Raw genomic sequence first — 12,910 nt, forward strand, 5'->3', positions numbered from 1 at the left:
TTTAAATTCTGATTTCAAAATCTTTTTCAAAAATCACTTAATTTCTTTCCCAAACTTAATTTTCGAAAATCTCAATCAAATTTTCAAAATTTTCTTTTTATTATTTCAAAATATTTTTAATTTATTTTCGAAAATTCTCCCCCTCTTTTCACATCCTTCTATTTAAGGGACTAACACTCCTCCTCAAGGTGCAATTCGAACCCTATTTCTTTAATAAGTTTGAATTCTCTCATCTCTACCTCCTCCTTCTATTCTTCTTTTCCTCTGACACCTCAAGGAATCTCTATACTGTGACATAGAGGATTCCCTACTTTCTTGTTCTCTTCTCTTTCATATGAGCAGGAACAAAGATAAAGGCATACTTGTTCAAGCTGATCCTGAACCTGAAAGGACCTTGAAGAGAAAGCTAAGAGAAGCAAAAGTACAATTCTCTCTAGAGGGCCTAACAGAGCTTTTCAAGGAAGAAGAAACCATGGCAGCCGAAAACAACAATGCCAACAATGCAAGGGAGGTGCTTGGTAACTTTACTGCACTTACTCCTGACTTCTATGGGAGAAGCATCTCAATCCCTACCATTGGAGCAAACAACTTTGAGCTTAAGCCTCAATTAGTTTCTCTAATGCAACAGAATTGTAAGTTTCATGGACTTCCATTGGAAGATCCTCATCAGTTCTTAGCTGAATTCTTGCAAATCTGTGACACTGTCAAGACCAATGGGGTTAACCCTGAAGTCTACAGACTTATGCTCTTTCCTTTTGCTGTAAGAGACAGAGCTAGGACATGGTTGGATTCACAACCTAAAGAAAGCCTGAACTCTTGGGAAAAGCTAGTTAATGCCTTCTTGGCAAAGTTTTTTCCACCTCAAAAATTGAGCAAGCTTAGAGTGGAAGTCCAAACCTTCAGACAGAAGGAAGGTGAATCCCTCTATGAAGCTTGGGAGAGATACAAGCAATTGATCAGAATGTGCCCTTCTGACATGCTTTCAGAATGGAGCATCATAGGAATCTTCTATGATGGTCTGTCTGAACTATCCAAGATGTCATTGGATAGCTCTGCTGGAGGATCTCTTCATCTGAAGAAGACGCCTGCAAAAGCTCAAGAACTCATTGAAATGGTTGCAAATAACCAATTCATGTACACCTCTGAAAGGAATCATGTGAATAATGGGATAGCTCAGAAGAAAGGAGTTCTTGAGATTGATACTCTGAATGTCATATTGGCTCAGAATAAAATATTGACCCAACAAGTCAATATGATTTCTCAGAGTCTGTCTGGAATGCAAGCAGCAACAGGCAGTACTAAGGAAGCTTCCTCTGAAGAAGAAGCTTATGATCCTGAGAATCCAGCAATGGAAGAGGTGAATTACATGGGAAAACCCTATGGAAACACCTATAACCCTTCATGGAGAAATCATCCAAATCTCTCATGGAAGGATCAACAGAGACCTCAACAAGGTTTCAACAACAATAATGGTGGAAGAAACAGGTTTAGCAATAGCAAGCCTTTTCCATCATCTTCTCAGCAACAGACAGAGAATTCTAAGCAGAGTCCCTCTGACTTAACAACCATTATCTCTGATCTAATCAAAACCACTCAAAGTTTCATGACTGAAACAAGGTCCTCCATTAGAAATTTGGAGGCACAAGTGGGTCAGTTGAGTAAGAAAATTACTGAACTCCCTCCTAGCACTCTCCCTAGCAATACAGAAGAGAATCCAAAAAGAGAGTGCAAGGCCATAACCACATCCCACATGGCCGAAAATGGAGAGGAGGAAGAGGCAGTGATTCCCACTGAGGAAGACCTCAATGGACGTCCACTGACCTCCAAGGAGTTCCCTAATGAGGAACCATGGGAATCTGAGGCTCACACTGAGACCATATAGATTCCATTGAATTTACTTCTGCCATTCATGAGCTCTGATGAGTATTCTTCCTCTGAAGAGGATGAAGATGTTACTGAAGAGCAAGTTGCTAAGTACCTTGGAGCAATCATGAAGCTAAATGCCAAGTTGTTTGGTAATGAGACTTGGGAGAATGAACCTACATTGCTCATCAAAGAACTGAATGACTTGACTAGGCAGAGATTATCTCAAAAGAGACAGGACCTTGGAAAGTTCTCAATCCCTTGTACCATAGGCACCATGACCTTTGAGAAGGCTCTGTGTGACCTAGGATCAAGCATAAACATTATGCCTCTCTCTGTAATGGAGAAGCTAGGGATCATTGAGGTACAAGCTGCTAAAATCTCACTAGAGATGGCTGACAATTCAAAGAAACAGGCTTATGGACTTGTAGAAGATGTCTTGGTAAAGGTTGAAGGCCACTACATCCCTGCTGACTTCATAATCCTAAAGACTGGGAAGTGCATGGATGAATCCATCATCCTTGGCAGACCCTTCCTAGCCACAGTAAAAGCTGTGATTGATGTTGACAGAGTAGAATTAATCATTCAAGTGAATGAAGACTCCCTTGTGTTTAAACCTTAAGGATATCCCTCTGTCACCATGGAGAGGAAGCATGAAGAACTTCTCTCAATACAGAGTCAAACAGAGCCCCCACAGTCAAACTCTAAGTTTGGTGTTGAACCTCCACATTCAAACTCTAAGTTTGGTGTTGGGAGGTTCCAACATTGCTCTGAATATCTGTGAGGCTCCATGAGAGCCATTGTCAAGCTATTGACATTAAAGAAGCACTTGTTGGGAGGCAACCCAATTTTTACTTATCTATGTTAAATTTCTATTTTCTATTGTTATTTTATGTTTTCTGTAGGTTGATGATCATGTGAAGTCACAAAAACAATTGAAAAATCAAAAACAAAGTGAAAAATAGAATGAAAATCAGAACACCCTAGAGGAGATAGTTACTGGCGTTTAAACGCCAGTAAAGGTAGCAGAATGGACGTTAAACGCCCAGTCTGGCACCATTCTGGGTGTTTAACGCCAGAAATGGGCACCAGGCTGGCGTTTAACGCCAGGAATGGGCAAGAAGCTGGCGTTAAACGCCAGAAATGGGCAGCAGCCTGGCGTTTAACGCCAGGATTGGCAGAAAGGGGCGTTTTGCACGCCACTTAGTGCAGGGATGAGATATCCTTGACACCTCAGGATCTGTGGACCCCACAGGATCCCCACCTACCCCACCACTCTCTCTCTTCTTCACCCATTCACCAATCACCTCAATAACTCTTCCCCAAAAACCACTCACCTATCAAATCCCACCATTCTCTTCACCACTCACATCCATCCTTCATAAAACCCCACCTACCTCACCATTCAAATTCAAACCACTTTCCCTCCCAAACCCACCCTCTATAGCCGAACCATACACACCCCTCTCACCCCTATATAAACCCATCTTCACTCCTTCATTTTCACACAACCTAAACAACACTTCTCCCCCTTGGCCGAATCACAAAGCCCACTCCATCTCCTCTATACTTCTTTTGCTCGAGGACGAGCAACCTTCTAAGTTTGGTGTGGTAAAAGCTAAATCTTTTTATTTTTCCATAACCATTTATGGCACCAAAGGCCGGAGAAACCTCTAGAAAGAGGAAAGGGAAGGCAAAAGCTTCCACCTCCGAGTCATGGGAGATGGAGAGATTCCTCTCAAGGGTGCATTAAGACCACTTCTATGAAGTTGTGCCCAAGAAGAAAGTGATCCCCGAGGTCCCTTTCAAACTCAAAAAGAATGAGTATCCGAAGACGAGGTTGGGAAGTTCTCACCAACCCCATTCAACAAGTCGGAATCTTAATGGTTCAAGAGTTCTATGCCAATGCATGGATCACCAAGAACCATGATCAAAGTGTGAACCCGGACCCTAAGAATTGGCTTACAATGGTCCGAGGGAAATACTTGGATTTTAGTCCGGAAAATGTAAGGTTGGCATTCAACTTGCCTATGATGCAAGGAGATGCACACCCCTACACTAGAAGGGTCAACTTTGATCAAAGGTTGGACCAAGTCCTCATGGACATATGTGAGGAGGGTGCTCAATGGAAGAGAGATTCAAGAGGGATGCCGGTTCAACTAAGAAGGCATGACCTTAAGCCCGTGGCTAGGGGATGGTTGAAGTTCATCCAACGCTCAATCATTCCCACTAGCAACCGGTCCGAAGCTACTATAGACCGGGCTATCATGATACATAGCATCATGATTGGAGAGGAAGTGGAAGTTCATGAGGTTATATCCCAAGAACTCTACAAAGTGGCGGATAAGTCCTCTCCTTTGGCAAGGTTAGCCTTTCCTCATCTCAGTTGTCACCTTTGTAATTCGGTTGGAATTGACATAGAGGGAGACATTCTCATTGATGAGGACAAGCCCATCACTAAGAAAAGGATGGAGCAAACAAGAGAACCTCATCAAGAGCATGAGGAAATTCCTCATCATGAAATCCCTGAGATACCTCAAGGGATGCATTTTCCTCCACAAAACTATTGGGAGCAAATCAACACATCCCTAGGAGAATTAAGTTCCAACATGGGACAACTAAGCGTGGAGCACCAAGAGCATTCCATCCTCCTCCATGGAATTAGAGAAGACCAAAGAACCATGAGAGAGGAGCAACAAAGGCAAGGAAGAGACATTGAGGAGCTCAAGCACTCCATAAGATCTTCAAGAGGAAGAACAAGCCATCACTAAGGTGGACCCGTTCTTTAATTTCCTTATTCTTTATTTTCTGTTTTTCGAAAATTGTGCTTTATGTTTATTTATGTTTGTGTCTTTATTACATGATCATTAGTGTCTAAGTGTCTATGCCTCAAAGCTATGAAAATGAATCCATCACCTTTCTTAAATGAAAAATGTTTTTAATTGAAAAAGAAAAAGAAGTGCATGAATTTCAAATTTTAAAACAGTTTAATTATTTTGATATGGTGGCAATACTATTGTTTTTCTGAATGAATGCTTGAACAGTGCATATTTTTGAATTTGATTGTTTATGAATGTTAAAATTGTTGGCTCTTGAAAGAATGAAAGGAAAAGGAGAAATGTTATCTGATGATCTGAAAAATCATAAAATTGATTCTTGAAGCAAGAAAAAGCAGTGAAAGGCTTGCAAAAAAAAAAAAAAAAGAAAAAAGAGAAGGGCAAAAAAAAAAGAAAGAAAGAAAGAAAAAGAAAAGCAAGCAGAAAAAGACAATACCCCTTTAAACCAAAAGGTAAGGGTGATAGAAAGGATCCAAGGCTTTGAGTATCAGTGGAAAGGAGGGCCCACAGGAATAAACTCCTAGCCTAAGCGGCTAAACCAAGCTGTCCCTAACCATGTGCTTGTGGCGTGAAGGTGTCAAGTGAAAACTTGAGACTGAGCGGTTAAAGTCGAGGTCCAAAGCAAAAAGAAGAGTGTGCTTAAGAACCCTGGACACCTCTAATTAGGGACTCTAGCAAAGATGAGTCACAATCTAAAAAGGTTCACCCAGTTATGTGTCTGTGGCATTTATGTAACCGGTGGTAATACTGGAAAACAAAGTGCTTAGGGCCACGGCCAAGACTCATAAAGTAGCTGTGTTCAAGAATCAACATACTTAACTAGGAGAATCAATAACACTATCTGGATTCTGAGTTCCTATAGATGCCAATCATTCTGAACTTCAAGGGATAAAGTGAGATGCCAAAACTGTTCAGAAGCAAAAAGCTAAAAGCCCCGCTCATCTAATTAATACTGATCTTCATAGATGTTTTTGGAATTCATTGTATATTCTCTTCTTTTTATCTTATTTGATTTTTAGTTGCTTGGGGACAAGCAACAATTTAAGTTTGGTGTTGTGATGAGCGGATAATTCATACGCTTTTTGGCATTGTTTTTAGTATGTTTTTAGTATATTTTAGTTAGTTTTTATTATGTTTTTATTAGTTTTTAAATAAAAATCACTTTTCTGGACTTTACTATGAGTTTGTGTGTTTTTCTGTGATTTCAGGTATTTTCTGGCTGAAATTGAGGGACCTGAGCAAAAATCTGATTCAGAGGCTGAAAAAGGACTGCAGATGCTGTTGGATTCTGACCTCCCTGCACTCAAAGTGAATTTTCTGGAGCTATAGAAGCCCAATTGGCGCGCTCTCAATTGCGTTGGAAAGTAGACATCCTGGGCTTTCCAGCAATATATAATAGTCCATACTTTGTTCGAGATTTGATGGCCCAAACAGGCGTTCCAAGTCAGCTCAAGAATTCTGGCGTTTAACTCCAAAACTGGCACAAAAGCTGGAGTTAAACGCCCAAACTGGCACAAAAGCTGGCGTTTAACTCCAAGAAAAGTCTCTACACATGGAAGCTTCAATGCTCAGCCCAAGCACACACCAAGTGGACCCGGAAGAAGATTTCTGCATTAATTTCTGATTTCTGTAAACCCTAGGCTACTAGTTCTCTATAAATAGGACCTTTTGCTATTGTATTTTCACACCTTTTCATATACTTTTGATCTTTGAGAGTCTTATGCATGTTTGGAGGCTGGCCTCACGGCCATGCCTAGACCTTGTTCTTATGTATTCTCAACGGTGGAGTTTCTACACACCATAGATTAAGGTGTGGAGCTCTGCTGTTCTTCATGAATTAATACAAGTACTATTGTTTTTCTATTCAACTCAAGTCTATTTCTTCTCCAAGATATTCATTCGTTCTTCAACTTGATGAATGTGATGATCCGTGACACTCATCATCATTCTCACCTATGAACACGTGCCTGACAACCACCTCTGTTCTACTAGCAATGGCTTGAATGCGTATCTCTTGGGTTTCTGATCTAAGATTGGAACCTTCGTGGTATAGGCTAGAATTATTGGCGGCCATTCCTGAGATCCGGAACGTCTAAACCTTGTCTGTGGTATTCTGAGTAGGATCTGGGAAGGGATGACTGTGACGAGCTTCAAACTCGCGATTGTGGGGCGTGTGACAGACGCAAAAGGATCAATGGATCCTATTCAGACATGATCGAGAACCGACAGCTGATTAGCCGATGTTGTGACAGAGCATCAGAACCATTTTCACTGAGAGGACGGGATGTAGCCATTGACAATGGTGATGCCCAACATAAAGCTTGCCATGGAAAGGAGTATGAATGATTGGAAGAAGGCAATAGGAAAGCAGAGGTTCAAGGGGAACAAAGCATCTTCATACGCTTATCTGAAATCCACCAATGAATTACATAAGTATCTCTATCTTTATTTTATGTTTATTTTCATTACCTTAAACTTCATAACCATTTGAATCCACCTGACTGAGATTTACAAGATGACCATAGCTTGCTTCAAGCCGACAATCTCCGTGGGATCGACCCTTACTCACGTAAGGTTTATTACTTGGACGACTCAGTGCACTTGCTGGTTAGTTGTGCGGAATTGTGACAAAGTGTGATTCACATTTGAGAGCTCCAATTCTATTGGCGCCATTATTGATGATCACAATTTCGTGCACCAATACGCTCTGGCGACATCCCCTCCGAGCCTGACACACCATCCAAGGCATCTGAGGAGGAGGCAGATGCGCCCGAGGCTGCACCCCATCCACAGCAGGAGGCAGCGCAAGCAGGCCCCCAGCAGGCAACATCACATCAGGAGGCTCCACCTCAGATTTAGGCTGTAGACCCCGAGATCCATATCCAGTCAGCACCTCCTCTGCAACAGGCTGATTATCAGACCACCACCACAGAGACCCCAGCTACCCACCATTCCAGTGTGACACCCCTTCACACCCTGCTTGAGTGAGCATCGGGGACGATGCTACATTTTAAGTGTGGGGAGGTCGCCATCTCTGGCGTTCTTTTTTTGGTGAACCACTACATACTCTTTTTATTTATTTTGCTATTTTTCTATATTTTTCTTTTTATTTCTATTTTGCAGTACTTATACATTGCTATTTTCATGTATTTATACTCTATTTCTGCATTTTGCATTTTTAGTTCATATTTTAGCCACTTAGTTTAGTTGCAATTCTAACTTATTAGTTATAGAAATTGTGGATTGATTAGTATAGTTTACCCTTTTTAGCATAAGATAACTCGGAATAGATTGAAAAGAAAAAGGAAGTAAACTAGAGACTTTAACAGAATCAAAACAACCCACACCTTGTATATATAGCATTACATGTTAGTTAGTTAACAACATTTCATCAAGGAGAAACACTAGAACTTTAAAGCCACCTTAAGTTTTACATTGAGAATAATGAGAATTTTTTACTAAACCTGCATGACATACATAACTGATAAATGATTTTTGAGCTAGAGAACACACAGCCTGTGAGTTTTAAGCTTAATTGTATGGTTACATTCAAACCATAATATTTTATTCCTGTCTGTTCCGCCCTTCTTGTTTATTCTGGTGTTCTTTACTTTGTTTTAATCTATATGTCCGATTATAGAATAGAAATACATACCAAGAGAGTGATTGAGGCCATTATTTGATTTTAGCTCACTTATCCCAAAATAGCCTACCCTTTACATCACCCTTGTTAGCCCCTTGAGCCTTTAAACCCCCTTTTATTCTATCAGCCACATTACTAGCCTTAAGCAGAAAGACAAAATAAAAATCCCAAGTTGAATCCTTGGTTAGCTTAAGATAGGAAGTATGTATGGTTTAAATGTGGGAAAACATATTGGGAACATGGATGATAAAAACAAAAGGTAGAAAAGTTGAAAAGAATAAAATAACTCAAATAAAAAGTTTTGGGAAGCATGCTCATGTAAAATCAAAATAATTGAATTACCATGTGCATTAAAAAAAAGTGTTATGAATAAAGGGGATACAAAAAGAATTCCCCAATTATGAAATAAAGCAATGCACATGGGATAAAAATAAATATTGAGATATGAGCATGTAACATCAAAAGTGAGAAAATATGGAAAATAGGTAAAGAAGCTTTGATTTAGAAAGTATGTATGTTAGGTGAGATCTTAGTCTAATTAAGGATTCACTTATTAGCTCACTTAGCCTTATACATATACCCTTACCTTTACCTTGGCCCCATTACAACCTTACTTAAGACCTCATGATTTTTGGTATGACTATATTCTATGATTGTTGATTGGTTAGATGAAGAACAAAGTTATAGAAAGTAAGAATAAAAAGAAGAATAGAGTGATTAACCCAAGAAACACTGAGTGATTAGAGAGTAAACACAAAATCCAGTGAGGGTTCAATAGCTCATTAACATTTATCTCTGTTTAAATTATTAATTGTCCTGCAAGTTTTTAAAATGTTTTTCTCTCCCATCTCAATTGTAAAGGCACTTCATCACTATCTACGGCTTGGCTATATATATACATGACTCCTTGAGAATGTGAATTAATTTAACTACATGCAAGCTTTATATTCAAGTGAATAAAAATTAGAATTGCATAATGCATCATTCATCTAGGTAGTTGCATTTAGATTAGATTGCATTACATGACATTCCATCACTTTAACCTTACTTTTTACCTTGGATTTAGCATGAGGACATGCTATTGTTTAAGTGTGGGGAGGTTGATAAACCCATATTTTATGATATATTTTGTGCTTAATTTGAGTGATTTATCCATTCCTTCACCCACTTATTCATATTAATTGCATGGTTTTACTTCTCCTTCCTTATTATGTGATGTATGTGAAAAACACGTTTCCTATGCTTTAAAACTAATTATTTTAATTATCTTTAATTCCATTCGATGTTGTGACTAGTGTGTTGAGTAGTTTCAGATCTTCTAAGGCAGGAATGACTTAAAGGATGGAAAGGAAACATACAAAAATGGAAGGAAAGCACAAAACGGAGTTTTTAAAGAAACTGGCATCCACGCGATCGCATGGACGACGCGGACGCATGCCAAGCGCGAATCAATAGCGACGCGGCCGCATGACTGATGCGACTGCGCGCCTTAAGCAAAACACATATGACGCGGCCGCATGACTGACGCGACCGCGTGACAAGAAAAGCTCCAAATGACGCGAGCACGTGACCCACGCGGACGCGTGACAGAGGCCACGCACCAGAAATTGCAGAAAACGCTCCCAGCGAATTCTGAGGCCCTTTTTGGCCCAAATTCAAGTCCAGAAGGCATAGACCAGAGGTTATGAAGTGAGGGAATGCATCCATTCAGAGAGAGCTCGCCAATCTAGTTACTTTCCATGATTTAGATTTAGTTTTGAGAGAGGTTCTCTCCTCTCTCTCTCTTAGGATTTAGGACTTCTCTTAGTTTTAGGAGTGACTCTCAATCCTAGGTTTAATGTTCCTTTACTTTAAGCTTCCCTTTCACTTTTATTCATTCCATTACTTTAGTTGATTATTTACTTTTGCAAGTTAATTTATGAATTCTTCTATGTTCCAGATTATTTGAATTAATGTTATTTGAGGTATTTTAGTTTAATATTGCTCTCTATTATTTGTGTTACTGTTATTCCCAATTTGAAGATATTTTTATTCCAGTAGATTTATTTATTTTCCCCTTTTGGTCTTGGTTAAGAAATCAGTAACTCAGGAGTTATCTTAGCTCAACATAATTGATAACTGTTATCTTTGCTAGTTGAATTGACTTTTAATAATCCCAATCTTTTCTTAGGAAATAAATAGGATTCGAAGGTCAGACTAATTAGTCTCTTGACTTTCCTTCACTTTAGCAAAGGTTAACTAAGTGGAGTTAAGATTCAATCTTCTTTAAGTGCGGAGGGAGAGAACGGTGCAATTGCCCCAGACCAAGTCTCATCCCCCTACTCCAAAGGGCTTCACACTTTGGGAGTTCCTTCTACTTGACCAGCTTATTCGGATTTGAATTACCAGCCCCCTATAGGTATTGTCTTCCAATCAGTGGGTTCATGTCGCACAGAAAGCGAGACCTAAGAAGGAGGCTGTAGGAGAGAGAGAGTCCAGCATAACTGAAATCATCTAAGCTGATCTTTTTATTTTTATAGTTTTCTCTTTTCTCCTACCTTCCGAAGAATAACACATCTACATTAACACTCTCTAATTTTCTGAAAGGTAACTATCTCAATTTCATATATCATTAGCTATCAAGCCAAGAAGCAAGCCAAGCAAGGTATGAAATCGCTCGACGGGACTGACGGCGAGGAATTGAATTATTGAGAAGGATAACTAATTTGGACTTCCAATTTCTCATACCTTACCAAAAGTTTGTTTTACAGTATTTATTTATTTTAATTGCCATTTAAATTATTTGTCATACTTATTCCTCACTCTCAACCCCAATTTACAATCTCCATAGCCAATAATAAGAACATACTTCCCTGCAGTTCCTTGAGAAGATGACCCGAGGTTTGAATACTTCGGTTAACAATTTTAAAGGAGTTTGTTACTTGTGACAACCAAAACGTTTGTACGAAGGGATTTCTGTCGGTTTAGAGACTATATCTACAACGCGACTGTTTTTATGAAATTCTTTACTGGCAAAAAGGCCGACGTCAGTATCTCTAATTGCTAAGCCTCCATATTTTCTTGGAGTGACAACTTTGCTCCACTTGACCAAATTTACCCTTAATCTTTATTTAATAATGCTTCCTTAATATTTTTGCTTATGAAACTTATATTATTCACTTTAGAATAATTTATGCTTTATTGTGTAGTTTTTTTAGTCGTTTTGTCTCGTTATTAATAATAATAATTCAATGTAATTCAACAAATAAAAATAAAAAATAATAATAATTAAAATAATTAAATTAGTTGAAATAATAAATAAATAGATTAGTTACTTCTAATACATTTAACATAGAGCTCTAACACATTTAAGAAAGAGAATGTGGTGCAAAAACTAGTTGATAGTAGTATAGAAAAAGTTATTAATTTAAAATTGAAAATTTGAATGGTTATAATTATAAATCATCAAAATCAATCTAAATAATAAAATATATCAATTTTTATTTATAGAAATATTTTTTACATACAAGTTATTTTTCGATATAAGTTTATAGAAATCTCTTTAATCTAATTCACTTCACGCGCCACTATCTAACCAAATTTTCAATCAACGGACGAATATATAACTGCCTTTTTTGAAAGGATTTCGTTTTCTTTTTTGAATTTTATCAGCGTTTTCGATCTACGTTCTCTTACATCTCTGCGTTTTTCTTCCTTCGTTCTTTGCGTTCTCTTGCTTTAGTTTTCATGATTTTTTTCGTTCTATACATTTTTGAAATCAAGCTCTGAAATTAGTTTTGAACAGTTATCTTTGTTGAAGATAATGAATTATTCAAGTTCAGATTGTCAATTGAACTAGAGCGAAGTAGATTATTGTTTTGAATCCAATGAAGTAGCTGAGGTGTGGTTCGATTCTAGTAGTTGATGATTCTGTAAGTGAATAATGTTTTTGTTTGTGAAAATTATTGTTCATCATTGATGGTTTAAATTGAATATGTTCCATTTCTCGTTTTGGTGTATATCTGAACTCTTTTCGGTGTATTATTGGTTCAGACTTTTAATTGAACGAGGGTGAATTGTATTATTATTTTGAATCAAATCAAGTAGTGAGGTGATTTGAATCTAGATAATGTAGTTTGTTAGTAGTTTATGATTCTGTAGTTGAATCATTTAGGATCTATTTGATGATGAGTTCTGAATCTGATTTTATTATTTTTTATGATGAACTTCAATGATGCTAGCTTTTAATATGGTGTATTGTGAACTATTTTTTATCTATTTTGCAGTTTCTATACGACGTTGATGAGCAGCTTGTTCCAAAGGTTGAGATGACTTTTAACACGCTTGAAAATGCTATAAAATTCTATAAAGATTATTCGAAAATTGTAGGTGTTTCTACAAGAATTCGGAGCACAAATAAGAAGAAAAATAAAATTAAAAACCAATTGATTATATGTAGTAGAGAGAGAAAATGAAAATCGAACATATCTCCAACTAAGAAGATAAATCCCTCAGTTGGATTAAATTGTCCTGCAAGAATTTATAAAAACATATTGAAGGACGTTAGTGTTTGGATCATTTCGAAGGT

At 38.0% G+C, this 12,910-nt stretch overlaps 1 non-coding gene across 1 annotated transcript; it reads right to left on the bottom strand.

Moving 5' to 3' along the window:
- Positions 1 to 874: 874 nt before the first annotated feature.
- On the bottom strand, positions 875 to 982 carry LOC112732071 (small nucleolar RNA R71). The gene has a single exon (XR_003167810.1). It is a non-coding gene; the product is annotated as a small nucleolar RNA R71 (small nucleolar RNA).
- Between the last annotated feature and the right edge of the window lie 11,928 nt (positions 983 to 12,910).

The sequence above is a fragment of the Arachis hypogaea genome, chromosome 12, assembly GCF_003086295.3.
Source record: "Arachis hypogaea cultivar Tifrunner chromosome 12, arahy.Tifrunner.gnm2.J5K5, whole genome shotgun sequence".
In the NCBI taxonomy this organism is placed as follows: domain Eukaryota; kingdom Viridiplantae; phylum Streptophyta; class Magnoliopsida; order Fabales; family Fabaceae; genus Arachis; species Arachis hypogaea.